The 24262-nt window shown below is 54.5% G+C and overlaps 1 protein-coding gene across 7 annotated transcripts in view; it reads right to left on the bottom strand.

Moving 5' to 3' along the window:
• The window catches only part of PLEKHA5 (pleckstrin homology domain containing A5), a 163391-nt gene that overhangs the window by 123697 nt on the left and 15432 nt on the right, over positions 1 to 24262 (bottom strand). The window lies entirely within an intron of this gene.

Below are 24262 nucleotides of genomic sequence, written 5' to 3'. Positions count from 1 at the left end.
CACACTTCCCCCCTCCTCCCTCAATCCACAGCAGCGGCACACTTCCCCCCTCCTCCCTCAATCCACAGCAGCGGCACACTTCCCCCTCCTCCCTCAATCCACAGCAGCGGCACACTTCCCCCTCCTCCCTCAATCCACAACAGCGGCACACTTCCCCCCCCCCCCCTCCTCATCCACAGCAGCGGCACACTTCCCCCCCCCCCCTCCTCCTCTCAATCCACAGCAGCGGCACACTTCCCCCCCCCCTCCTCCCTCAATCCACAGCAGTGGCACACTTCCCCCCCTCCTCCTCCTCAATCCACAGCAGTGGCACACTTCCCCCCCCCTCCTCCCTCAATCCACAGCAGTGGCACACTTCCCCCCCCTCCTCCCTCAATCCACAGCAGCAGCACAACTCCCGCCCCCTACCCCTCAATCCACAGCAGCGGCACACTCTCCGCCCCCCCCTCAATCCACAGCAGTGGCACACTCCTTGCCCCCCCCCCTCAATCCACAGCAGCGCACACTCCCCGCCCCCCTCAATCCACAGCAGCGGCACATCCCCCTCTTCGCCTCACAGCAGTGGCACACAGAACATTACAGTACATAGACCCTTCCAGGCAGCTGAGTCCATAGAGCAGTCACTGGCCCTCCATGTCTCCAGGGCTTTATCAGATCAGAGGACAGAGGAAACAAAGGCCATGGTGACGCAAGGACATAGCCAAGGGACAGGTGTACCTACACCTGGCAGTGAACGGTTAATACCACAGAGGTCCCCAGCCTGGGCCTTAGCCGAGCTGTGAAGGGTTAATTTCCCAGGTTCCGCAGCCTAGTCCTACACTGGGCCGTGTAAGGGTTAATACCCCGAAGATCGCCAGCCTGGGCTTGCACTGAGCCATGAAGGGTTAAATACTCTGGGGGTCCCCAGCCTGGGCCTGCAGTGGGCCATGGAGGGTTAACACCTCGGGGGGTCCGCAGCCTGGGCCTGCAGTGGGCCATGGAGGGTTAACACCTCGGGGGGTCCGCAGCCTGGGCCTGCAGTGGGCCATGGAGGGTTAACACCTCGGGGGGTCCGCAGCCTGGGCCTGCAGTAGGCCATGGAGGGTTAACACCTCGGGGGGTCCGCAGCCTGGGCCTGCAGTGGGCCATGGAGGGTTAACACCTCGGGGGGGTCCGCAGCCTGGGCCTGCAGTGGGCCATGGAAGGTTAACACCTCGGGGGGTCCGCAGCCTGGGCCTGCAGTGGGCCATGGAAGGTTAACACCTCGGGGGTCCGCAGCCTGGGCCTACGCCGGATCATGAAGGGTTAAATACTCTGGGGGTCCGCAGCCTGGGCCTGCAGTGGGCCATGGAGGGTTAACACGCAGTGGGCCATGGAGGGTTAACACCTCGGGGGGGTCCGCAGCCTGGGCCTACGCCGGATCATGAAGGGTTAAATACTCTGGGGGTCCGCAGCCTGGGCCTGCAGTGGGCCATGGAGGGTTAACACCTCGGGGGGTCCGCAGCCTGGGCCTGCAGTGGGCCATGGAGGGTTAACACCTCGGGGGGTCCGCAGCCTGGGCCTGCAGTAGGCCATGGAGGGTTAACACCTCGGGGGGGTCCGCAGCCTGGGCCTGCAGTGGGCCATGGAGGGTTAACACCTCGGGGGGTCCGCAGCCTGGGCCTGCAGTGGGCCATGGAAGGTTAACACCTCGGGGGTCCGCAGCCTGGGCCTACGCCGGGCCGTCTAGGGTTCGTACTCCGAGGGTCCCATCAGTGCTGGACGCGAGCAGATGATTACTAGACTAATGATCCGCGGCTCCGGGAGACTGAAACGGATATCGCCATAAACAAGTCACGTGACAGAACTAAAAATACCGCGAACCGGAGGACCTGCGGCCGAGCCGACGCTGGGGACGAGTCACTGGTTACCATGGCAACATCGTGAGAAAGCAACAATCAGGAACGTGGGGGAAGCAGAATCAGAGGAGATTTAAAGAGACAGGATCACATCCGGAGACTATTGCCAGTAGCGGCGGATATGCCCCCCAGACCAGAGAGAGCAGGTGGCACAGAGGAGTCAGTGCCCCCCACTGGAGGAGCCGGGACAAACTGGAGCACCACCTACTGGAGGAGATGGGACAAACTGGAGCGCCACCCACTGGAAGGGCTGGGACAAACTGGAGCGCCACCCACTGGAAGGGCTTGGACAAACTGGAGCGCCACCCACTGGAAGGGCTGGGACAAACTGGAGCGCCACCCACTGGAAGGGCTGGGACAAACTGGAGCGCCACCCACTGGAAGGGCTGGGACAAACTGGAGCGCCACCCACTGGAAGGGCTGGGACAAACTGGAGCGCCACCCACTGGAAGGGCTGGGACAAACTGGAGCGCCACCCACTGGAAGGGCTGGGACAAACTGGAGCGCCACCCACTGGAAGGGCTGGGACAAACTGGAGCGCCACCCACTGGAAAGGCCGGGACAACCTGACAAACTGGAGCGCCAACCACTGGAGGAGCCGGGACAAACTGGAGCGCCACCCACTGGAGGAGCCGGGACAAACTGGAGTGCCACCCACTGGAAGGGCTGGGACAAACTGGAGCACCCACCGCTGGAGGAGACGGGACAAACTGGAGCACCCACCGCTGGAAGAGACGGGACAAACTGGAGCGCCCACCGCTGGAGGAGACGGGACAAACTGGAGCGCCCACCGCTGGAGGAGACGGGACAAACTGGAGCACCACCCACTGGAAGAGCTGGGACAAACTGGAGCGCCACCCACTGGAAGGGCTGGGACAAACTGGAGCGCCACCCACTGGAAGGGCTGGGACAAACTGGAGAGCCACCCACTGGAGGAGCCGGGACAAACTGGAGCGCCACCCACTGGAACGCCTGGGACAAACTGGAGCGCCCACCGCTGGAGGAGACTGGACAAACTGGAGCACCCGCCGCTGGAAGGGCAGGGACAAACTGGAGCACCCGCCGCTGGAAGGGCCGGGACAAACGGGACCACCCGCCGCTGGAAGGGCCGGGACAAACGGGAGCACCCGCCGCTGGAAGGGCCGGGACAAACGGGAGCACCCGCCGCTGGAAGGGCCGGGACAAACGGGAGCACCCGCCGCTGGAAGGGCCGGGACAAACGGGAGCACCCGCCGCTGGAAGGGCCGGGACAAACGGGAACACCTGTCGCGGGCGGAGGAGGGGACGCTGCGCTCTCCCACTGCTCGGGTCCGGCTGCCTGCCGCTGCTGCTGCGGCCTGCTGCTGCTCGGTGGCTCGAGCGAAGAGCCGGATCCCGGGGACTCGAGCGGCACTCCTCGCCCGTGAGTGAAAGGGGTTTGGTTTTTGGGATAGTTTATTGTCCGTGACGCCACCCACGGTTGTGGTGATTGTAGGGACACCACCGCTGCTCTGTATGGGAATCCCGGGAGCGGTGACAGGGAGCAGCAAAGTTGTTAGTTCTCCCCTCCGTGGGTAGGGGGTGGTTGTCCCGGGGCCCAGTGATGAGTTGAGGGATGAGGGATAGCAGGGTCGGTGCAGGGCTTGGTGGGGTGCAGGGACGCGGGGGCAGCGCTGTGCCTTGCGGCACTGTGGTACTCACTCAGCCTGAGACGATGACACAGTTCTCGGTAAAACACACGGCTGGAAAGACGGTTCCCACGGACGGCTGCTGTTGCTTTTCCCCGGTAGTTGACGGTGACTGTCTCTTTTCCTGCACCTAAGTCTATGTTGGTAGCGATTGGTTCCCACCAGTAACCCGCTCCCCGGCTTGGATATGGGCCGGAGGAGCCCCTCTTTGCCCGCAGGCGCTGGCCCTGAGAAACTGGTGCCTTGGCGGTGGCGGTGTCTCTCTCTAACGGTTGGGACTGTTGCCTTCAATCGGGACTTGGTTGTTGGGAGACCCAGAGGTCCCCTTCACTGACGGATTTGGCAAATTCACGGCGACTCCTAGCCTTGCCGGGATCAGAGAGGCCCCTGCCAATGGTGCTGACTGCTCTTCGTATACCGGTCCGGTACCGCCGGGCCACCACCCGTCCACGGTCCTTTCGGCAACCTCCAAGCAGCCTCTCCTGCAGACGGTCACCGCCTTCTGCCAACCTTGCTGTCTCAGTCCGGGGCACACACCCGGACCAACTTCAGGCTTCTTGCTGTCACTTTCTCTTCCACCTTCACTCCTCTCTCTTGCTCCTCTACCACTTCACTCTCCCTAAACTAATCTGCCTGGTTTTCCCGCCTCCAGGGCTGTGAACTCCTCGGTGGGCGGAGCCAACCGCCTGGCCCACCCCCTGGTGTGGACATCAGCCCCTGGAGGAAGGCAACAAGGATTTTTGTGTAGCTTTGGTGTACCTATCCGGGGTGTAGGGTGTGGTGGTGTCATGACCTGTGACCCCTGGCTTGCCCAGGGCGTCACACACCCGCCACTGGAAGGGCCGGGACAAACGGGAGCACCCGCCGCTGGAAGGGCCGGGACAAAACAAGAGCACCCACCGCTGGAAGAGCCGGGACAAAACAAGAGCACCCACCGCTGGAAGAGCCGGGACAAAACAAGAGCACCCACCGCTGGAAGAGCCGGGACAAAACAAGAGCACCCACCGCTGGAAGAGCCGGGACAAAACAAGAGCACCCACCGCTGGAAGAGCCGGGACAAACAGGAGCACCCACCGCTGAAAGGGCCGGGACAAAACAAGAGCACCCACCGCTGGAAGAGCCGGGACAAAACAAGAGCACCCACCGCTGGAAGAGCCGGGACAAACTGGAGCACCCACCGCTGGAAGGGCCGGGACAAACTGGAGCGCCCACCGATGAAAGGGCCGGGACAAACGGAGGGCCCACCACTGGAAGAGCCAGAAGCGCCCGCCACTGGAAGGGCCAGGGAGACATGTAATGCATTTACAGAGTGACTGCAAAAGCAGAATAGTGAGTGCAGCTCTGGAGTAGAATACAGAAGGTAACTCAGGATCAGTAATGTATGTACACAGTGACTGCACCAGCAGAATAGTGAGTGCAGCTCTGGAGTATAATACAGAAGGTAACTCAGGATCAGTAATGTAATGTATGTACACAGTGACTGCACCAGCAGAATAGTGAGTGCAGCTCTGGAGTATAATACAGAAGGTAACTCAGGATCAGTAATGTATGTACACAGTGACTGCTCCAGCAGAATAGTGAGTGCAGCTCTGGAGTATAATACAGGAGGTAACTCAGGATCAGTAATGTATGTACACAGTGACTGCTCCAGCAGAATAGTGAGTGCAGCTCTGGAGTATAATACAGAAGGTAACTCAGGATCAGTAATGTAATGTATGTACACAGTGACTGCACCAGCAGAATAGTGAGTGCAGCTCTGGAGTATAATACAGGGGGTAACTCAGGATCAGTAATGTATGTACACAGTGACTGCACCAGCAGAATAGTGAGTGCAGCTCTGGAGTATAATACAGGAGGTAACTCAGGATCAGTAATGTAATGTATGTACACAGTGACCCACCAGCAGAATAGTGAGTGCAGCTCTGGAGTATAATACAGGAGGTAACTCAGGATCAGTAATGTAATGTATGTACACAGTGACTGCACCAGCAGAATAGTGAGTGCAGCTCTGGAGTATAATACAGGAGGTAACTCAGGATCAGTAATGTAATTTATGTACACAGTGACTGCACCAGCAGAATAGTGAGTGCAGCTCTGGAGTATAATATAGGAGGTAACTCAGGATCAGTAATGTATGTACACAGTGACTGCACCAGCAGAATAGTGAGTGCAGCTCTGGAGTATAATACAGGAGGTAACTCAGGATCAGTAATGTATGTACACAGTGACTGCACCAGCAGAATAGTGAGTGCAGCTCTGGAGTATAATACAGGAGGTAACTCAGGATCAGTAATGTATGTACACAGTGACTGCACCAGCAGAATAGTGAGTGCAGCTCTGGAGTATAATACAGGAGGTAACTCAGGATCAGTAATGTAATGTATGTACACAGTGACTGCACCAGCAGAATAGTGAGTGCAGCTCTGGAGTATAATACAGGAGGTAACTCAGGATCAGTAATGTAATGTATGTACACAGTGACTGCACCAGCAGAATAGTGAGCGCAGCTCTGGAGTATAATACAGGAGGTGACTCAGGATCAGTAATGTAATGTATGTACACAGTGACTGCACCAGCAGAATAGTGAGTGCAGCTCTGGAGTATAATACAGGAGGTGACTCAGGATCAGTAATGTAATGTATGTACACAGTGACTGCACCAGCAGAATAGTGAGTGCAGCTCTGGAGTATAATACAGGAGGTAACTCAGGATCAGTAATGTAATGTATGTACACAGTGACTGCACCAGCAGAATAGTGAGTGCTGCTCTGGAGTATAATAGAGGAGGTAACTCAGGATCAGTAATGTAATGTATATACACAGTGACTGCACCAGCAGAATAGTGAGCGCAGCTCTGGAGTATAATACAGGAGGTGACTCAGGATCAGTAATGTATGTACACAGTGACTGCACCAGCAGAATAGTGAGTGCAGCTCTGGAGTATAATACAGGAGGTAACTCAGGATCAGTAATGTATGTACCCCCAGAGCAGGCCGCAGGGTCAGCTCGCTGCATAAGCCCCGTTGCCCAGTCCAGCCCGGGTTCTGATGTGGATTCGGTGCAAAGGCCCGGGGAGATCACAAAGCGAGGCGCAGAGCTGCGTCTCTGCTTGTAGTAGTGGGGACATAGCAGTGGATTTAATCAGCAGAGAGGATGGACCATGAGGGCGGCCCAGCGGCGGGCGTTCGGTCAAGCCACAATACTGTGGTGTGCGCCTCAGTGGGAGGGGGGAGGAGCCCGGTGTCGGGGGCAGCTCCGGGAGCCTCGGCGACTCTGAATGCTGTTGCCGCTGATCACTTAGTTGAGAAGCGGCGGCAGTGAGAGGGGGCTGCTGGGACTGAGAATCCCAGTCCTCCCACGAAGCCTTTATTCTGTGTTGGTGCCGCTGGTAAACCAGGTCCTGATGCCAAGGATCAGCGGCGCCCTGCTCAGAAATCGCTGATGACGCGGAGGGCACACATAAGACCAGGGGTGAGGGCACGTCCAGTTCTATGGAGGTGGCGGAGCCCCTTGTGCCCAATGATGCTGGGGTTAACGTGTCACCCACACACAGTACTGGTTCAGCAGGTGTGAATGTGGTGGTGGAGGCAAGTGAGGTAAAGTCTGATGGTGTGCATATTGGTGAGGGTGCTGGTGTGATTCATAGTGAGGGTGCTGGTGTGCATATTGGTGAGGGTGCTGGTGTGATTCATAGTGAGGATGCTGGTGTGCATATTGGTGAGGGTGCTGGTGTGATTCATAGTGAGGGTGCTGGTGTGATTCATAGTGAGGGTGCTGGTGTGATTCATGGTGAGGGTGCCGGTGTGCATATTGGTGAGGGTGCTGGTGTGATTCATAGTGAGGGTGCTGGTGTGATTCATAGTGAGGGTGCTGGTGTGCATATTGGTGAGGGTGCTGGTGTGCATATTGGGGAGGGTGCTGGTGTGATTCATAGTGAGGGTGCTGGTGTGCATATTGGGGAGGGTGCTGGTGTGATTCATAATGAGGGTGCTGGTGTGATTCATAGTGAGGGTGCTGGTGTGATTCATAGTGAGGGTGCCGGTGTGATTCATAGTGAGGGTGCCGGTGTGATTCATAGTGAGGGTGCCGGTGTGCATATTGGTGAGGGTGCTGGTGTGATTCATAGTGAGGATGCCGGTGTGCATATTGGTGAGGGTGCTGGTGTGATTCATAGTGAGGGTGCCGGTGTGCATATTGGTGAGGGTGCTGGTGTGATTCATAGTGAGGATGCCGGTGTGCATATTGGTGAGGGTGCTGGTGTGATTCATAGTGAGGGTGCCGGTGTGCATATTGGTGAGGGTGCTGGTGTGATTCATAGTGAGGGTGCTGGTGTGAATATTGGTGAGGGTGCTGGTGTGATTCATAGTGAGGGTGCTGGTGTGCATATTGGTGAGGGTGCTTGTGTGATTCATAGTGAGGGTGCTGGTGTGAATATTGGTGAAGGTGCTGGTGTGATTCATAGTGAGGGTGCTGGTGTGATTCATAGTGAGGGTGCTGGTGTGATTCATAGTGAGGGTGCTGGTGTGATTCATAGTGAGGGTGCTGGTGTGATTCATAGTGAGGGTGCTGGTGTGATTCATAGTGAGGGTGCTGGTGTGATTCATAGTGAGGGTGCTGGTGTGATTCATAGTGAGGGTGCTGGTGTGATTCATAGTGAGGGTGCTGGTGTGAATATTGGTGAGGGTGCTGGTGTGATTCATAGTGAGGGTGCTGGTGTGAATATTGGTGAGGGTGCTGGTGTGAATATTGGTGAGGGTGCTGGTGTGATTCATAGTGAGGGTGCTGGTGTGATTCATAGTGAGGGTGCTGGTGTGCATATTGGTGAGGGTGCTGGTGTGATTCATAGTGAGGGTGCTGGTGTGCATATTGGTGAGGGTGCTGGTGTGATTCATAGTGAGGGTGCTGGTGTGCATATTGGTGAGGGTGCTGGTGTGATTCATAGTGAGGGTGCTGGTGTGATTCATAGTGAGGGTGCTGGTGTGCATATTGGGGAGGGTGCTGGTGTGATTCATAGTGAGGGTGCCGGTGTGCATATTGGTGAGGGTGCTGGTGTGATTCATAGTGAGGGTGCTGGTGTGATTCATAGTGAGGGTGCTGGTGTGCATATTGGTGAGGGTGCTGGTGTGATTCATAGTGAGGGTGCTGGTGTGCATATTGGTGAGGGTGCTGGTGTGATTCATAGTGAGGGTGCCGGTGTGCATATTGGTGAGGGTGCTGGTGTGATTCATAGTGAGGGTGCCGGTGTGCATATTGGTGAGGGTGCTGGTGTGATTCATAGTGAGGGTGCTGGTGTGATTCATAGTGAGGGTGCTGGTGTGATTCATAGTGAGGGTGCTGGTGTGAATATTGGCGAGGGTGCTGGTGTGATTCATAGTGAGGGTGCTGGTGTGAATATTGGTGAGGGTGCTGGTGTGATTCATAGTGAGGCTGCTGGTGTGAATATTGGTGAGGGTGCTGGTGTGAATATTGGTGAGGGTGCTGGTGTGATTCATAGTGAGGGTGCTGGTGTGATTCATAGTGAGGGTGCTGGTGTGATTCATAGTGAGGGTGCTGGTGTGAATATTGGTGAGGGTGCTGGTGTGAATATTGGTGAGGGTGCCGGTGTGCATATTGGTGAGGGTGCTGGTGTGATTCATAGTGAGGGTGCTGGTGTGCATATTGGTGAGGGTGCTGGTGTGATTCATAGTGAGGGTGCTGGTGTGAATATTGGTGAGGGTGCTGGTGTGATTCATAGTGAGGCTGCTGGTGTGAATATTGGTGAGGGTGCTGGTGTGAATATTGGTGAGGGTGCTGGTGTGATTCATAGTGAGGGTGCTGGTGTGCATATTGGTGAGGGTGCTGGTGTGCATATTGGTGAGGGTGCTGGTGTGCATATTGGTGAGGGTGCTGGTGTGATTCATAGTGAGGGTGCCGGTGTGCATATTGGTGAGGGTGCTGGTGTGATTCATAGTGAGGGTGCTGGTGTGAATATTGGTGAGGGTGCTGGTGTGATTCATAGTGAGGGTGCTGGTGTGCATATTGGTGAGGGTGCTGGTGTGATTCATAGTGAGGGTGCTGGTGTGAATATTGGTGAGGGTGCTGGTGTGATTCATAGTGAGGGTGCTGGTGTGCATATTGGGGAGGGTGCTGGTGTGATTCATAGTGAGGGTGCTGGTGTGCATATTGGTGAGGGTGCTGGTGTGATTCATAGTGAGGGTGCTGGTGTGATTCATAGTGAGGGTGCTGGTGTGATTCATAGTGAGGATGCCGGTGTGCATATTGGTGAGGGTGCTGGTGTGATTCATAGTGAGGGTGCCGGTGTGCATATTGGTGAGGGTGCTGGTGTGATTCATAGTGAGGATGCCGGTGTGCATATTGGTGAGGGTGCTGGTGTGGGTGTGAATATTGGTGAGGGTGCTGGTGTGATTCATAGTGAGGGTGCTGGTGTGAATATTGGTGAGGGTGCTGGTGTGAATATTGGTGAGGGTGCTGGTGTGATTCATAGTGAGGGTGCTGGTGTGATTCATAGTGAGGGTGCTGGTGTGCATATTGGTGAGGGTGCTGGTGTGATTCATAGTGAGGGTGCCGGTGTGCATATTGGTGAGGGTGCTGGTGTGATTCATAGTGAGGGTGCTGGAGTGATTCATAGTGAGGGTGCTGGTGTGATTCATAGTGAGGATGCCGGTGTGCATATTGGTGAGGGTGCTGGTGTGATTCATAGTGAGGGTGCCGGTGTGCATATTGGTGAGGGTGCTGGTGTGATTCATAGTGAGGGTGCCGGTGTGCATATTGGTGAGGGTGCTGGTGTGATTCATAGTGAGGATGCCGGTGTGCATATTGGTGAGGGTGCTGGTGTGATTCATAGTGAGGGTGCCGGTGTGCATATTGGTGAGGGTGCTGGTGTGATTCATAGTGAGGGTGCCGGTGTGCATATTGGTGAGGGTGCTGGTGTGATTCATAGTGAGGGTGCTGGTGTGAATATTGGTGAGGGTGCTGGTGTGATTCATAGTGAGGGTGCTGGTGTGCATATTGGTGAGGGTGCTGGTGTGATTCATAGTGAGGGTTCTGGTGTGAATATTGGTGAGGGTGCTGGTGTGATTCATAGTGAGGGTTCTGGTGTGAATATTGGTGAAGGTGCTGGTGTGATTCATAGTGAGGGTGCTGGTGTGATTCATAGTGAGGGTGCTGGTGTGATTCATAGTGAGGGTGCTGGTGTGATTCATAGTGAGGGTGCTGGTGTGATTCATAGTGAGGGTGCTGGTGTGAATATTGGTGAGGGTGCTGGTGTGATTCATAGTGAGGGTGCTGGTGTGATTCATAGTGAGGGTGCTGGTGTGAATATTGGTGAGGGTGCTGGTGTGATTCATAGTGAGGGTGCTGGTGTGAATATTGGTGAGGGTGCTGGTGTGAATATTGGTGAGGGTGCTGGTGTGATTCATAGTGAGGGTGCTGGTGTGATTCATAGTGAGGGTGCTGGTGTGATTCATAGTGAGGGTGCTGGTGTGATTCATAGTGAGGGTGCTGGTGTGATTCATAGTGAGGGTGCTGGTGTGATTCATAGTGAGGGTGCTGGTGTGATTCATAGTGAGGGTGCTGGTGTGAATATTGGTGAGGGTGCTGGTGTGGTTGATGGCAAGATGGAGGTGACTAACAAGGAGGTTGATGCAGTTACTGGTCCAGTTGTCCCCCCGGCGGTGGCAGAGGCTGTCAGGAGTTATGCCAGTGTTACTGCTGGGGGGAACCAGACAGTCGTCCTGGTCTCCAGCCTCTGGGGATGGCATGTTGCAATGGCACCTCCTGGTGGCTTTAAAGAGGGGAGAGAGATCACTAAATGTAGAGGATCGAGAGGTTGATATATCCTTCTGGATAGAGAGGCATGGCCTCAGGGCAGATATTGTGTTGCCCCTCCCAACAGCTGGGCAGGCCCGTGTGTGTCAGAATGTGGTCCATCTTCAGTGGAGGGGCAGTGATGCGTGTCTTCCAAGGAAGAAAGTTGTGGAACTACTGCTGGGGATGGGCTTCAAGGCGATGACATCTACACCTGCTTACATTTCTATGGCACAACAGTTTGATATCAGCTTTGTTCGGGCGGAGGGGCTTGAGCTCTTCTGGTCGAATTAGGAGTTGGTAAAGAACGAGCCTGGCTGGCGAGACAGACGTTCAGACAGTGTCTCGCCAAAACCAAGTCACGAGAGGGACTGTGATGACTTGTAACGAATTACTTTCTTGTTTTGACATCATGATGTGGCTTAGTCAATGTGGAGAGGTGGTGGAAATGCCAAAGAAAAATCGAAACAAGTTTGGTATCTGGTCAGGGGCCTGGACATCTATGGTAAAACTTAAGCGTTCAGGTGGTACGGTTGCCCACATCCCATCATCTGCCTTCCAAGGTAGGGATCGTATCCTGGTCCACTACCAGGGGCAACAGAAGCTCTGTCACAAGTGTGGTGACCCCACACACTTCAGTGCAAATTGCACTGCAGAAATGTGCATTGTGTGGGGATGTCGGCCATCTCGCCGCATCTTGTAAGGAGATTAGGTGCCACCTGTGTGGTGAGTTAGGTCATCCGTTCAGCCGTTGTCCTCGCTCCTTTGCTAATACAGTCATGACCCCGGTGGGAGAAAGTCGAGAGGCAGATTCTGCTGGGGAAGGGACTGTCAGAGGTGAAGGAGCTGAGGGGCCAGGGAGGAAAAGCAGGCAAAAGACGCCTGCCCAACTGAGGCGTCTTGATAAGCGCAGACAGGAGAGGCAGGTGGGCGAGCCCCGGCCAACTAGGGTGACCCCTGCTCTGGATGCCAGGCCTGCTGCTGAGGCCCCGAGGGACAATGAGTTGGATGAGGAGGCCAGGAGGATCCACAGGGAGGAAAGGGTCACTTACTCAGAATCCTCCCATTATCAAAGTATGGATGAGGAGAATAGGCAGTGGCTACAGGAAAAGTGTAAGCGTGGCACCAGGAAAAAGAAAAACAAGGGAGACGTAACATCTTCTGTTCTGACTAAGGTACCCAAGGAAGGTAAAGCCGACTCCCCTCTGGTGGGTCTCTCTAACCAATTCCAAGCCCTCGAGGACACCTCTTCCTATTAGGAGGAAGCAGAGGGTGAGGTTCCGGCCTTGGCAGTGCTTACAGGGGGCGCAGAGTCTACTTCTTCTGGGGTTGCAAGGTCCACCGGGGGAGGGACTGGCCCGGAGTCCGGAGACAAGGACAATAAGGGAAGAAAGCATGTGGGAATGAATGTATCTGTGTCACTAAAGAGGGGGAGGGATTCCTCCTCGGAGGCAGAAGATAGGAAGATGCATGAAAAAAAGAAAACCGTCTAACCCAAATCACCAATGATGGCGGTACCCACTCCGTTGACGCTGGCGTCCATTAATGTCGCCAGCATTAAGTCACATACGGCTAGATTTGCGGCCATTGATTTTTTTTCAGCCGGGTTGAAGCGGACATTTTCTTTTTGCAAGACACCAGTCTGCCACACACAGCGGAAGTGTTTAAAGCCAAAAGGGAGTGGAGACTCGGGCCCTCTTATTGGTCTCTTGGAGTTGAGCCGTAAAGCGGAGCGGCGGTCCTTTTTACCGCACCGGACCAGGAGTGTGTCTTTATGAGGATCAAGCCCTACCTTTTTACAAGTCGGCAGGTCGTCTTTGGAGGAGATTTAACACTGTCACGAGACCCCGAGATAGAGGTGCCGCCAGAGGCAAGCTGACTTATGATAGCGTCACTCTTAATAGTATAGCTAATGAGGCTCGCTTGGTGGATGGCCACATCCGGCACACCCCAGGCCACGAGGGGTTCACCTATCATAGAGGTAATTGTAGGTCCAGAATAGACAGGTTTTATTTAAAAGGAGGAAGCCGTCGTCTCTTCAGCCGCGTCTGGTCGGAGAACTCCACCTCGACAACACAGTTTAATTTTGTTTTCTCTGAATGTTACAGAGACCCCCCGGATGGGTAGAGGCTTTTGGGGGCTGAATTAGTCTCTCTTGGAAGAAGCGGAGATAAGACAGTCCTTTGAGGATTTTCTTCAGAGCCAGGTTCCAGTATGGACTGGATCTTTGTAGTAGTAAGTCAGAGTGGTGGGAGATGTTCAAGGAAAGGGTGGCGAGATTCTTCTGCCAGCTCTCGAGCCTCAGGATTCTGGACAGGTCCCGCCTGTACCAGGGCCTGAGGAGGAAACTCGAGCATCTTGTCTCAGCTGGAGGTAGCCGTGAGGAGATCTCCAGTGAAATCTTTGCTGATGAGGTGTCAGTATGATAGGCACGCTACTTTGGTTTTTGAGAGGGATTATGGGAAGTACCGCTCGCCCAACCCTTTCAGGAACTGCAAGATGTCAGTGCATAGTGAAGTTGTCACAGGACAGATTGACAGTACAGGATCCCTGAAAAGATCCAGATCAGGGATCCTGGAGGTGGTCAGATCCTTCTACTCGCACCTCTTGGGGAAGAGGGATCTGGACTAGCAGGAGATGTTGGCTTTCCAGGCTGTAGACCCCTCTCTTGATGTTGTGACAGATGATCACTGAAGAGGAAGTTAGGTTGGCGATTGAAAGGCTTGCCCTAAAGAAATCGCCAGGTCCAGATGGCTTAACATCTGAGTTCTACAAGATCTTTAAGGGCGCCTTGGTTCCCCTCATGACTGAGGTATTTAATGAGTGTCTTTCCTCGGGCACTCTGCCAAAATCAATAAGGAGGTCTGCCCTGATCATCTTGTCAAAGGGTAATGATCCATCTTGCATTGAGAATGTGGGTATCATAGCGCTTCTCAATGCTGACAGGAAGGTTTTGGCAAAGGCGCTGTTTAGTCGGCTGGTAAAGTTTGCACCCTGGCTCCTTTCGGGGGCCCAGCATTGCTCTGTTCCGGCGGGCCGCAGTACATTTAGTGCTGTGCTCTGTGTCCGAGAGGCAGTGGAGCAGGGTAGGGCTGACCACTGGAAGGGGTACATGCTGTCCCTGGATCAGGCAAAAGCATTTGATCGGGTTAATCACGAGTACCTGTGGTCTGTCCTTCTGAGGTATGGCCTGCTGGGGAGGTTTGTTGATTGGCTTAAGACCTTATACGCTGCAGCAGAGAGTTTCCCGCTTGTGAACGGTTGGGTTGGCAGCTCTTTTTAGGTTGGCTCTGGTGTTCGCCAGGATTGTCCCTTAAGCCCACTGGTGTACGTGTTTGCGATTGACCCTTTCCTTAGGAGAGTAGTCCGTTTGCAGAAGTCGGGATGGACCGGGCGGCACCGGAATCCACTTTAAGGGTGGTGGCGTCGTATGCGGATATCATCACCATTTATTTCCTCGGATGGGGAGGTAGAGTGGCTGATGTCAGAGGTAGATCGCTACTCTGAGGCATCCGGGTCCAAAATCAACCGGGATAAGTGTGAGACTCTCTGGCTGGGGGGAGGAGATCCTGGTTTTGATCTCCCGGACACCCTTCCAGGACCGTCTCTGCAAAAGTTCTTGGTATCGAATTTGGCCAGGGGGATTACCCCAAACAAGGTTGGGACAGCAGGCTAAGGATTGCCATTCAGAAGGTCAACCAATGGAAGGGTTGGTCTTTGACCCTAAGGGAAAGGGTAAACCTGATCAAAACTTACCTGCTCCCTTTTCTCATTTATCTGGGCAGAGTCTGGCTTCTTGCCGTAGCCTGTCTGGACTCGGGTCTACAGTTTGTTCTTCCAGATGTTATGGGGTAATAGACTGAACCTGGTCAAGAGGGAGGTTACTTACTGTTCGAGGAGACTAGGAGGGTTGGGTATGGTCAACCCTGTGGTATTCCTTGTGAATACCTTCATTAAAGATCAATATTGCAAACCTCTGGAAAGAGAGGGCTCCTCCGTGGGTATTCTCCTGTAGTGGATGGTTTCAGGTTTTCTTCCAGGAATGGAAGACAGGAGGGCAAGTGAAGGCTCTTCACACACCGCATGGACATCTTACGGCTTATGCTACCCTGGTTCTGAAGGTAATTTGCCGGTGGGGTCTGGGAATGTGGGAGATCAGGACTCTGCCAAGGAAGCTTCTTGACAAAAGGGTTCTGTTGACCCATTTCCAGAGGCCTCTGGTGCTCAGAGACTGCCCAAGTTAGGATTTTGGGGTGGGTTTGCATCTTTTGAATTCTATCAGAATCCCCTTGAAGTTTTGGGACTTGGCTTGGCGCTGCTTCCATGGGAAATTATGTATGAGGGACAATCTAAAGTGTAGGAACTCTGAGGACAGGAAAGCGTGGACCATTTCCTGCTTCACTGTCCCTTTAACGCAGAGGCATACAACTGGGTGGTCATCTCCATTGGCTGGCCTCGACTGGCCGGTCTCTCCTATGCAGAATGGGCCTATGGAGCATTCATAGACCTGGGTGGTCGGGACCACTGCACTTTATTTCTAGTTAGCGTAGTGGTTAGGTATCACACGTGGAACGCATGGTGCTTAGTATCGACGCAACGGAAAATCCTCCCAGTGGATGATGTGTTTAGGACCATAGTCGGTGACCTGGTGAATGCAGATGCGCTCTCTGAAGTATGGGAGACTGGGAACGCTGAGGGCAGCTCTTCTCTGGAGGGGCTTTTCTTTTAGTGTGCCTTAGGGGTGCTTCACACACAGCGAGCTCACTGCCGAGATCGCTGCTGAGTCACGCTTTTTGTGACGCAGCAGTGACCTCATTAGCGATCTCGCTGTGTGTGACAATGAGCAGCGATCTGGCCCCTGCTGCGAGATCGCTGCTCGTTACACACAGCCCTGGTTCGTTTTCTTCAAAGCCGCTCTCCTGCTGTGACACACAGATCGCTGTGTGTGACAGCGAGAGAGCGACAAATGAAGCGAGCAGGGAGCAGGAGCCGGCGTCTGGCAGCCGCGGTAAGCTTGTAACCAAGATAAACATCGGGTAACCAAGGTGGTGACCCGATATTTACCTTAGTTACCAGCCTCTGCAGCTCTCACGCTGCCTGTGCTGCCGGCTCCGGCTCTCTGCACATGTAGCTGCTGTACACATCGGGTTAATTAACCCGATGTGTACTGTAGCTAGGAGAGCAAGGAGCCAGCGCTCAGTGTGCGCGGCTCCCTGCTCCCTGCACACACAGCTAAGCGGTGTGCGCTGGTAACTAATGTAAACATCGGGTAACCATACCCGATGTTTACCTTAGTTACCAGTGTCCGCAGCTTCCAGACGCCGGCTCCGTGCACGCGCAGCGTCGCTTGCACGTCGCTGCTGGCTGGGGGCTGGTCACTGGTCGCTGGTGAGATCTGCCTGTTTGACAGCTCACCAGCGACCATGTAGCGATGCAGCAGCGATCCTGACCAGGTCAGATCGCTGGTCGGATCGCTGCTGCATCGCTAAGTGTGAAGGTACCCTTAGTCTACTCATCTCCTTTCCTGGTGGGGGGCTGCTGCTGACACCCTAGATTGTTGTTTTCATCAGTTACAGTGATGTAGGGCTGCTGGCGCCGAACTTGGGCTTTGTTGGTTATGGTCATGTTGTTTATTGTTGTTTTTTGTATGTATACATATGGGTGTAGGTGTTAGGTTGGGTGGTGGTAGAAGGGGGGGAGGTAGGCTCATCTTTTGGGACATTGAGGTTTGGGTTACACACTGGCGCTACCTAATCTGGTCCAAGGACGTTGGACATGGACTGAGGCATGAGATACAGGACCAGCTCTCAGGTCAGTGTGAGGATGGTGGTCGTGTGTGTGTGTGTGTGTGTGTGTGTGTGTGTGTGTGTGTGTGTGTGTGTGTGTGTGTGTGTGTGTGTGTGTGTGTGTGGGGGGTTAGTTATAGATTAGTTTTGTATATAGTAGATTTAATATTTATGTTTATAAAAAAAAAAAACTAAAAAAAAAACCACAACTTTGCTGGCTAGGCTACTGTTTTCCATTTATTATGGTTGTTATTATCTTTGGCAGCTGGAGCAGAAGTCAGTGATGTAAATAGTTATGTATATACAGTACAGACCAAAAGTTTGGACACACCTCCTCATTCAAAGAGTTTTCTTTATTTTCATGACTCTAAAAATTGTAGATTCACATTGAAGGCTTTAAAACTATGAATTATCACATGTGGAATGAAATACTTAACAAAAAAGTGTGAAACAACTGAAAATATGTCTGATATTCTAGGTTTTTTTGCTTTGATTACTGCTTTGCACACTCTTGGCATTCTCTTGATGAGCTTCATGAGGTAGTCACCAGAAATGGTCTTCCAACAGTCTTGAAGGAGTTCTCAGAGATGCTTGGCACTTGTTGTCCCTTTTGCCTTCACTCTGCGGTCCAGCTCACCCCAAACCATCTCGATTGGGTTCAGGTCTGGTGACTGTGGAGGTCAGGTCATCTGGCGTAGCACCCCATCACTCTCCTTCTTAGTCAAATAGCCCTTACACAGCCTGGAGGTGTGTTTGGGGTCATTGTCCTGTTGAAAAATAAATGATGGTCCAACTAAACGCAAACCGGATGGAATACCACGCCGCTACAAGATGCTGTGTAAGCCATGCTGGTTCAGTATGCCTTCAATTTTGAATAAATCCCCAACAGTGTCACCAGCAAAGCCCCCCCCACACCATCACACCTCCTCCTCCATGCTTCACGGTGGGAAACAGTCATGTAGAGTCCATCCGTTTACCTTTTCTGCATCGCACAAAAGACATGGTGGTTGGATCCAAAGATCTCAAATTTGGACTCATCAGAGCAAAGCACAGATTTCCACTGGTCTAATGTCCATTCCTTGTGTGCTCTTCTGCTTGTTGCCTGTCCTTAGCAGGGGTTTCCTAGCAGCTATTTTACCATGAAGGCTGCTGCACAAAGTCTCCTCTTAACAGTTGTTCTAGAGATGTGTCTGCTGCTAGAACTCTGTGTGGCATTGACCTGGTCTCTAATCTGAGCTGCTGTTAACTTGCGATTTCTGAGGCTGGTGACTCGGATAAACTTATCCTCCGCAGCAGAGGTGACTTTTGGTATTCCTTTCCTGGGGCGGTCCTCATGTGAGCCAGTTTCTTTGTAGCATTTTATGGTTTTTGCCACTGCACTTGGGGACACTTTCAAAGTTTTCCCAATTTTTCGGACTGACTGACCTTCATTTCTTAAAGTAATGATGGCCACTAAATTTTCTTTACTTAGAATTTGTATTATGGCAAGGAAAAAGCAACTAACAGTCTAATTCAGTAGGACTATCAGCTGTGAATCCACCAGACTTCTGCACAACACAACTGATGGTCCCAACCCCATTTATAAGGCAAGAAATCAAACTCATTAACCCTGACAGGGCACACCTGTTAAGTGAAGACCATTTCCGGTGACCACCTCTTGAAGCTCATCAAGAGACTGCCAAGAGTGTGCAAAGCAGTAATCAAAGCAAAAGGTGGCGACTGTGAAGAACCTAGAATATAAGACATATTTTCAGTTGTTTCACACTTTTTTGTTAAGTATTTCATTCCACGTGTGTTATTCATAGTTTGGATCCCTTCAATGTGAATGCACAATTTTCAGAGTCATGAAAATAAAGAAAACTCTTTGAATGAGAAGAAGGTGTGTCCAAACTTTTGGTCTGCAGCTCTGGAGTAGAGCACATAATGTTTGAACTCTAGGGCCTTCTCTTACATCTTTCAGCAGTTAGTGATCAGCTGCGTTATGTACGGACCTCAGACTTTCCTCCCAGGACATGATGGGAATTGTGGTTGGAAAGACTTGTTGATTATTACTGTATTATTAACTAGAGAAGTCTTTTTCTGCGGTAATATTCCTCAGCCAGTAGATGGCGATATTACCAGTCTAATCTGTGGATCCGGAGACACTCTCCAAGATTCATCAGCAACATTGTAGTAACATCAGGCGGTCCCGACGTGGGGGACGTCGGAGGAGCCGGGCAGTCCCCGGCCGTGGGGGACGTCGGAGGAGCCGGGCAGTCCCCGGCCGTGGGGGACGTCGGAGGAGCCGGGCAGTCCCCGGCCGTGGGGGACGTCGGAGGAGCCGGGCAGTCCCCGGCCGTGGGGGACGTCGGAGGAGCCGGGCAGTCCCCGGCCGTGGGGGACGTCGGAGGAGCCGGGCAGTCCCCGGCCGTGGGGGACGTCGGAGGAGCCGGGCAGTCCCCGGCCGTGGGGGACGTCGGAGGAGCCGGGCAGTCCCCGGCCGTGGGGGACGTCGGAGGAGCCGGGCAGTCCCCGGCCGTGGGGGACGTCGGAGGAGCCGGGCAGTCCCCGGCCGTGGGGGACGTCGGAGGAGCCGGGCAGTCCCCGGCCGTGGGGGACGTCGGAGGAGCCGGGCAGTCCCCGGCCGTGGGGGACGTCGGAGGAGCCGGGCAGTCCCCGGCCGTGGGGGACGTCGGAGGAGCCGGGCAGTCCCCGGCCGTGGGGGACGTCGGAGGAGCCGGGCAGTCCCCGGCCGTGGGGGACGTCGGAGGAGCCGGGCAGTCCCCGGCCGTGGGGGACGTCGGAGGAGCCGGGCAGTCCCCGGCCGTGGGGGACGTCGGAGGAGCCGGGCAGTCCCCGGCCGTGGGGGACGTCGGAGGAGCCGGGCAGTCCCCGGACGTGGGGGACGTCGGAGGAGCCGGGCAGTCCCCGGACGTGGGGGGACGTCGGAGGAGACGGGCAGTCCCCGGACGTGGGGGGACGTCGGAGGAGACGGGCAGTCCCCGGACGTGGGGGACGCCGGGCGGTCCCCGGACACGAGGGATGACGGAGGAGACCCCACGTTTTTGGAGTATGGAGGTCCCTGCAGTCCGCTAACGCCATCGCCTCAGGGGAAATCAGTGCAGACCCCGGAGGAGCCGTCACTGGTGATCACATGAGCATCTGCTCCGGGGTAAAAGGCTCTGATCACTACAGGGGCTTCCTACCAGTGTAATCCCCTGCAGGAATCAGGGGGATTAGGATGAGCAGCATACTCCGCATCTACCATCGATTGCAGCCCAGCAGGGCACGATAGAAGACGATGGGCCGGAGCCCACGGCCGACGCTGATCACTACATATAAGACTGGAGAGCGGCGGCGGGAGGAGAGAAGCCGATGTCCTTCACCGTCCTCCCCGAGCGGCAGCACATTAATAGTCTGCAGGCATAGAACGTCTCATTACAGCACAGCAAACACTAATACCATGAAAGCGCGGCGGGCGACCACCACTAACCAAACGCATTCACTAAATCAGGCGGGAATTAGCCGATCAATGCTCAAACGCGAGGACCGACACCGCCGAACGACCTTCACACCCCCAGAAGTGGGCCAAGGGCAAGACGCCCGGAGAGGCAGAGACCCCGCAAGTCACAAACACAGGGACCTCGAATACTGCACCACCATGGACCGCATGAAAAGATGCCCCCTGCAGTCACCACTAGGAGGAGCTCCCTGTATACAGAGATACATGATAAGATCCTGTCTGCAGCCACCACTAGGGGGAGCTCCCTGTATACACAGATAAATGATAAGATCCTGTCTGCAGCCTCCACTAGGGGGGAGCTCCCTGTATACAGAGATACATGATAAGATCCTGTCTGCAGCCACCACTAGGGGGAGCTCCCTGTATACAGAGATACATAGGATCCTGTCTGCAACCACCACTAGGGGGAGCTCCCTCTGTATACAGAGATACATGATAAGATCCTGTCTGCAGCCTCCACTAGGGGGAGCTCCCTGTATACAGAGATACATGATAAGATCCTGTCTGCAGTCACCACTAGGGGGAGCTCCCTGTATACAGAGGTACATGATAAGATCCTGTCTGCAGCCACCACTAGGGGGAGCTCCCTGTATACAGAGATACATGATAAGATCCTGTCTGCAGTCACCACTAGGGGGAGCTCACTGTATACAGAGATACATGATAAGATCCTGTCTGCAGCCTCCACTAGGGGAAGCTCTCTGTATACAGAGATACATGATAAGATCCTGTCTGCAGTCACCACTAGGGGGAGCTCCCTGTATACAGAGATACATGATAAGCTCCTGTCTGCAGTCACCACTAGGGGGAGCTCCCTGTATACAGAGGTACATGATAAGATCCTGTCTGCAGCCACCACTAGGGGGAGCTCCCTGTATACAGAGATACATGATAAGATCCTGTCTGCAGTCACCACTAGGGGGAGCTCACTGTATACAGAGATACATGATAAGATCCTGTCTGCAGCCTCCACTAGGGGAAGCTCTCTGTATACAGAGATACATGATAAGATCCTGTCTGCAGTCACCACTAGGGGGAGCTCCCTGTATACAGAGATAAAGGATTAGTGACAATTACCGTATTTTTCGGACTATAAGACGCACCCTGGTTTTAGAGAAGGAAAATAAAATTTTAAGCAAAAAATGTGGTCATGACACACCATTATGGGGCGAGGATCTGCTGCTGACACTATTATGGGGGTAATATCCCCAAATTCTCTACTAAGGTACCCCAGCCTGGCAATGATCCTCCTGCCTTGTGTATATATTTATGTCCCTCATCCTGGTATGTGCTCCCATCTTGCTATATACCCCCATCATCCTGGTATATGGGCCCCATCCTGCTCATACACCCCCATCATCCTGCTCATACACCCCCATCATCCTGCTCATACACCCCCATCATCCTGCTCATACACCCCCATCATCCTGCTCATACACCCCCATCATCCTGCTCATACACCCCCATCATCCTGCTCATACAACCCCATCATCCTGCTCATACAACCCCATCATCCTGCTCATACAACCCCATCATCCTGCTCATACACCCCCATCATCCTGCTCATACACCCCCATCATCCTGCTCATACACCCCCATCATCCTGCTCATACACCCCCATCATCCCGCTCATACACCCCCATCATCCCGCTCATACACCCCCATCATCCCGCTCATACACCCCCATCATCCTGCTCATACACCCCCATCATCCTGCTCATACACCCCCATCATCCTGCGGCACACACAAAAAATAAACAAACGTTTACACTAACCTTTCCTCGCTCCACGCAGCGTCGCTCCTCCTCCTGTTTGTGCCGGCAGCGCTGTGTGGAGCCGGCCACGTTCCCTGCAGCACCGCGATGTCCTGCTGTCTGCCGGCGCGGCTGTGAGGTTACATGTGCGCACAGCGATGACGTCATCGCTGTGAGCACCGCTAGTCCCCAGTCCACGCAGCGCGGCCGGCAGACAGGAGGACATCGCGGTGCTGCAGGGGGAACGGTGAGTAATGTGTACTGATTCACTGCACCCCACACTGATGATGATGATGATGCAGGGGAGCAGTGAATACAGCCGAGCATGATCACTCCAGGCTGTAGTTGCCAGGGGTGATCACTGCCGGCTGTGTACTATGCGCGCGTCCCCGCCCATCATCCCGCCCACACGTCAGTGTCAGCTTCTGCGCTGAGAGATGGGCGTGCATATGTAATGAGCGGGCTCACGTGGTCACGGCAGGTGCTGCTGCAGCCTGCTCGTGCCCCCGATGACCCGCTCCACCGCAGCACCCTCATTCCCCGCAGCCATGCCCTACATTCAGACCATTAGACTCACCCCCCACTTTCCCCCAACATTTGGGGGGAAAAAAAGTGCGCCTTATGGTCCGAAAAATACAGTACATGTGTGTATACAGTCGTGCACACTGTTGGATACCTAGGGTTGGCTTTGCGCCATTTATACACTATGCTTTCGGTAGGGGTCTGCGATCCCCTGTGTGGTCAGTAATCACCAGGACACTGGCGGGTGGGGGGGGTGTGACAATGAGTCCCAGGCAGCGGATACGCCAGAGCTGACCGTAATCACACAGGACAGGCTGTATCCGTGCTCCTACTAATCCGGGGTAGAGAACAACAATGGCGCAGCCCCCGTCCGCCCCTCTATGCACAGGGGAGGGAAGCCAGGTGGTCAGTGGGGGGGGGGGATTTAAAAGGAACACTACAACAAATAAAACCCCATTGCATTGTGTAATCCCCGGCACAAGGCTGTAGGGGGCGGTAAAGTAGCACTTGTGTCCTGACCGAGCAGCGGACATGTGCTGACATCACAAACCATCCCGTGAGCACAAGAGGCTTGTTCTGGAGGACGGCGCGTCTCATGGGAACCGCGACCCTGCGAGGCGTCTGCACCTCGTATGTGACATCCGGAGCCTGGGAACGGGAGAGAGGAACCGGAGGCATGAGCAACACCAGAATCCTAAATATGAGCAGCGTGCCCGGAGACAGGGGCTGCCGGTGGCAAACACGAGGGTGGGGGGAGAAGAAGCCGCGTGCCCAGCACAAGAGGGGAAGCCGCGTGCCCAGCACAGGAGGATGCCACAGAGAGGACCATGCCAGTGAACGGGTGCTCTAGGGGCGCAGGAATCACAGCAGGCACCTGGCAGGCTCTGTCCTCGCCCCTTTCAGGTGACTGCGGCCTCTCGGCAATGTTACTCCAACAAGCCAAAACCTGAGGAGATTACTCAATACAGATTTAGGCCGGAGCATCCATGAGTCACGTCGTTGTCCTCCTCCCTCCAGGAGAAAAACAGCAAGATCAGAGAAAGCAGCGGGGACCAGGTGTCAAAAAACAGGAGGAACAGGAGGAACCTGCACCGCGAACCTCATCACCTTAATGGCCCACTCCAGGAATGGCCCCTATGGGAAGAGGAGAGACAGCAGTACCAACGAGGAGGAGGCAGCAGCAGCACCGGCAAGGAGGCCACCATCACCGAGGAAGAGGAGGCAGCAGCAGCACCGGCAAGGAGGCCACCGGCAGCGAGGAAGAGGAGGCCGCGGCAAGGAAGCCACCGGTGAAAAGGAGGCAGCGGCAGCGAGGAAGAGGAGGCAGCAGCAGCACCGGCAAGGAGGCC

The sequence above is a fragment of the Anomaloglossus baeobatrachus genome, chromosome 4 (assembly GCF_048569485.1).
Source record: "Anomaloglossus baeobatrachus isolate aAnoBae1 chromosome 4, aAnoBae1.hap1, whole genome shotgun sequence".
Classification (NCBI taxonomy): Eukaryota; Metazoa; Chordata; class Amphibia; order Anura; family Aromobatidae; genus Anomaloglossus; species Anomaloglossus baeobatrachus.
The sequence above is the reverse complement of the archived record's forward strand: the minus strand, read 5'-3'. Positions and strand labels throughout refer to the sequence as shown.